The 4,891-nt window shown below is 41.5% G+C and overlaps 1 long non-coding RNA gene and 1 pseudogene across 1 annotated transcript in view; both read left to right on the plus strand.

Annotated features, from left to right (window-relative positions):
- LOC105998604 overlaps positions 1-739 on the plus strand; it is a 31,757-nt gene extending 31,018 nt beyond the window's left edge. Inside the window, exon 3 of the long non-coding RNA XR_001175702.1 lies at positions 710-739. This is a non-coding gene — a long non-coding RNA (uncharacterized LOC105998604). The remainder of the gene's footprint in view (positions 1-709) is intronic.
- Positions 740-847: 108 nt separating this feature from the next.
- Positions 848-1,493, plus strand: LOC105998594 (annotated as a pseudogene).
- The last annotated feature ends 3,398 nt before the right edge of the window (positions 1,494-4,891 follow it).

The raw sequence follows: 4,891 nt of genomic DNA on the forward strand, positions 1-4,891 counted from the left end.
TCTCTCCTTTCCTCCCTCCCTTCCTTCCTTCCTTCCTTCCTTCCCTCCTTCCTTCTTTCCAAACAGATATTCTCAAATATCCAGCCTTAACTATGAGTTTAGCACTTTTGAGGGGAATTTGAAGATTCCTCTATACCCTAGAAAGGTTAGAAAGATAGTTGCCTGCTTGTTACATTTATTTCCAGAACCCATGTAGAATTTATCTTGATGAATGATGAGAACTAAGGATGATAATTATGTAGACTCAAATGTCTCAATACCCACCCAGGGTTCTCAGTTCCTTCTTACGCACAAATCAAGTTTCCCTACAGGGAATCTGTCAGAAGTCAATCAGTCCTTGGGCCAATGACATGTTGCTTACCAACAAAGATTTATAGTAAGTCTTGAAATTGAATATGGCAAGTTCTATCACCATATATGTTTTTTTCAGGAGTGCCTTGACCCTTCATTGTGCCATATAAATTTCAAGACAAACTTCTTCAAAATCATTTTTGGGATTTTGATTGGAATTGCATTGAATCAAACTAAATGCCTTTAAATATTCCTTCTACTATCTATGGTATATATCCAAGGCCATTTATTTAAGCCATTTAACTGTTTTCAATACATTTTATAATTTTCATTATCTAGATTTAGAGATCTGACAGGATTTTTTCTTTTTCTTTTCTTTTTTTTTTTTTTGTTGTTGTTGGTGGTGGTGGTTGTGGAGCTTGAACTCTGGGCCTGAGCACTGTCCCTCCTCTTCAGCTCAAGGCAAGCACTCTACCACTTGAGACAGCACCACTTCCAGTTTTCTGGTGGTTTATTGGAGATAAGAGTCTCACGGACTTTGCTGCCCGGGCTGGCTTTGAATCATGATCCTCAGATCTCAGCCTTCAAAGTAGCCAGGATCACAGGCATGAGCCACTGGTGCCCAGCACTGCTGGTGTTTTAAATGGACAAACCAACCAAGTTAACACAGCATACAAAGAAACAAAAGAGCCTTTTCACCAAGATGGCGCCGAAAGCAAAGAAGGGAGCTCCTGCCACTTCTAAAGCAGAAGCCAAGTAAAAGGCTTTGAAGCCAAGAAGGCAGTGCTGAAAGGTGTCCACAGCCACAAAAAGAAGAGAATATGCACTTCATCCACCTTCCAGCAGCCCGAGACTCTGCACAATGAAGACAGCCCAAATACCTGTGAAGAGTGCTCCGAGGAGAAACAAGTGGACCACTGTGCTATCATCCAGTTCCCCCTGTGCACTGAGTCAGCCATGAAGAAAACAGAGGACAACCACCCACTTGTGTTCATGTGTTCATGTCACAGCCAACAAGCATCAGACCAAACCGTGACACTGACGTGGGGAAGGGCAATTCCCTGACCAGACCTGATGGAGAGAAGGCATATGTTCCACTGACACCTGATGATGATACTTTAGATGTTGCCAACAAAACTGCAATCACCTAACTGAGTCCAGCTGGCTCATTATAAATCTATTTTTCCACCAAAAGAAAAGAAACAAAAGAAAATGTAGTTCTGGGGCTGGGAAGGTGGCTCAGTGGTAGAGTGCATGCCTACCAGAGGCCCTGGGTTCGATTCCTGAGCACCACATAAGCAAAAAGAAAAAAGCTGGAAGTGGCGTTGTGGCTCAAGTGGTAGAACACTAGCCTTGAGCTGAAGAGCTGAGGGACAGTGCCCAGGTCCAGAGTTCAGGCCCCATGATCGGACCCAAAAAAACAAAAAAACAAACCAAAAGAAAATGTAGTTCTAAAGAACAAAATAAAGTATTAGAAACTGACCATCAGGAAGCTTAAGATTCATGAACTACCTAAGGAACTAAAAAAAAAAAAAACTATTGAAAAGATGTTTAATGAGCCTAAACAAGAACACAGAAAACTGAATAAGGTGAATGAGAATATGAACAGAAATAAAAATTGCGAACAAAAACATGTATAAATTAGGTAAAAATTTCAGTAATGATGGCTGACCCATAAAGAAAATGAAACTATGTGATTTACTGCAAAATAGATAGAACTGGATATCATTTCATACTGACTGACATAATCTAAGCCCAAAAAGCCAAATAAAACACTTTTTTTTTTTGGTCGTGGGGCTTGAACTCTGGGCTTGGGCGCTATCCCTGCGCTCTTCAGCTCAAGGCGAGCGCTCTACCGCTTGAGCCACAGCATCACTTCCAGTTTTCTAGTGGTTTACTGGAGATAAGAGTCTCATGGACTTTTCTGCCAGGGCTGGCTTTGAACTCTGATCCTCAGATCTCAGCCTCCTAAGTAGCTAGGATTCCAGGTGTGAGCCACCGGCACACGGCTACAAACATTTTTTTTTATAACACACATTTTTTTATCTGTAGAATCAAAACCTAAAATAATGATGATGATGATGATGACAATGATGTTATAAAAATAATAATGAGGTGGGCGCTGGTGACTCACGCCTATAATCCTAGCTTACTCAGGAAGCTGAGATCTGAGGATCACGGTTCAAAGCCAGCCCAGGCAGGAAAGGCCATGAAACTCTTATCAATAAACCACTCAGAAAACTAGAAGTGGCACTGTGGCTCAAGTGGTAGAGTGCTGGCCTTGAGCTGAAGAGCTGAGTGACAGTGCCCAGGCCCAGAGTTCAAGCCCCATGACCAACAAAAAAGTAAAAATTTTTAAAAAATGTGAATGTAAAAAGGGGACCTTGAGGGGATGGTGTTCAACAGAAGGGGGAAAGGGTACTGAGTAGTGAAGAGGATCAAAGTATATATTGCTATGTATATGTATGATGATTGCATAATGAAACCCATTAAACACTTGGAAGAGGTAGGAGAGGAGTATGAGATATAATAAGCACCCATCTAAAGCACTCATCTATGGAGAGTTATATTAAAAAAATACACCTTGAACTATTATGCATGCCAGTCGAAAATGTTTTAATAGATCTAAATAAAAATAATGGCTGAGGGCTGGGAAGGTGGCTCAGTGGTAGAGTGCTTGCCTTGCATGCATGAGGACCTGGGTTCGATTCCTCAGCACCACATAGGCAGAAAAAGCTGGAAGTGGTGCTATGTCTCAGGTGGTAGAGCACTCACCTTGAGCTGAGGAGCTGAAAGACAGAGCCCAGGCCCAGAGTTCAGGCCCCATGACCCACAAAAAAGAATAATAATAATGGCTGAGAAATTATAAAATTGAGTAAGAAATAGCTATCAAAATTTAAGAGACTCCATTATCTCCAACTAGGTTATACACAAAACATGTAACTATAAAAATCAGTGATACACAAATTAAAGCAAAAATAAGAAAAACAATAAAACAGCTGGGAACTGGTGACTCACACCTATAATCCTTCCTATTCAGGAGGTAGGATTTGAGGATGGAGTTTCAAAGCCAGCCCAAGCAGGAAAGTCCATGAAACTCTTATTTCCTATTAGCTATCAAAAAAAGTCAGGCTCAAGTAGTAGAATATTAGCCTTGAGAGGAAAAAAAAAGTTAAGGGCCAGTGCCCAGGCTGAGTTCAAGCTTCAGTATCTGTGTGTGGGTGCATGTGCGCACACACACACACACACACACACACACACACACACACAAAAGTACATGAAAAAACACTGGTAGATGTTTCTCTATGAACCTCCCTTGTTCTATGTATTCTAATAAAAATAGCTGAAAAAACTATGTAAATGACATTAGAGAAACTAATTTTGATGTCATTAATATAGGACAGTGGCTTAATACTGAGATATTTAGAAATACACCTATTCTCTAAGGTACACAAAAGCAATGGAAGATCTATCAGATCATCAGGCCTGACAGGAAAAGGGAATGACTTTGGCAGCCACTGTGAAAGTACTGGGAGATCACTGTAGGGAAGACTTAAGAGGTTTCAAAGGCATGGAAATGTTCCATCTGCCCAGGAAAAGGACCTCTTCCCTGTTTTCCCTCTGTGTGCATGAAACCTCTTCCCTAGAAGTTCCCACTCAGGGTCCCAGGTAATGGACCTGGGAGCAGCAGGAGGTCCCCCAGGCTCTGAGGTCACTTCCTCTTCCTCTGAGGTCAAGTCCTCACCTGGCCCTCCTGCCCTCTCCCTACATAACCTCAGTTCTGCCATCAGTCAGTCTCTACACACCTCCATCTGTGTGGACCTGTAGTTTGGTTACCCTAAACTTTTTGGCCTGAACAACCATGGCAGTCTCCTTTTGGAGAACCTTACATAGTGGTACGGAAACTTGGAGAAGATAATGTCAGGAGTCACTGGACTCACTCCTTTCTCTTTCCAAGGGTCAGTTCACCTCCTGACTCCCTCCATAGACCCAAACTGCTGAAGGGACCCCACCTCAAACTCCTTTTGGAGAAACTTAAAGGAAACAGGACAGAAATATCCTTTTGTTACAGAAAGAAAAATAATCTAGGCTTCAAAAATCACTTCCATTGGAACAATGCCTCTCAATCCATACTTTTTTGTGTGTGTGTGAAAATACTGTACAGAGGGGTTACAATTACATGAGCAAGGTAATGAGTTCATTTCTTATCAAGCATTGTTGCCTCCTTTGTTTCCCCTTACCATCCCTTCCCAACCCTCCTGCTCCCTCTCCTCCCCCCCCCCACCAAAGTTGTAAAGTTCGTTTTTCTACATAACATCTTGTACATCTCATTGTTGCAATAGGTCCACCTGTATCCCTATTTAAATGATTTGTTTTTTCCCTTCCCCTCCAGAAATTATAACAACATCAAATACAGTGAAAACAGGGTTGTACCTTTGGGGAGGGACATACAAAGCAACAAAGAAATCATCTTATAAGTATGTTAGATACAACAGCAAGAAAGAAAAACCATTTAACTATTTAAGTCCTATGTTAGGGTTCATTTCGCCTAACATCAACTTATCTGACCATTTCTGCTTGTCTCAGACATATACTAGTT

The sequence above is a fragment of the Dipodomys ordii genome, unplaced genomic scaffold (assembly GCF_000151885.1).
Source record: "Dipodomys ordii isolate 6190 unplaced genomic scaffold, Dord_2.0 Scaffold166, whole genome shotgun sequence".
NCBI lineage: Eukaryota > Metazoa > Chordata > Mammalia > Rodentia > Heteromyidae > Dipodomys > Dipodomys ordii.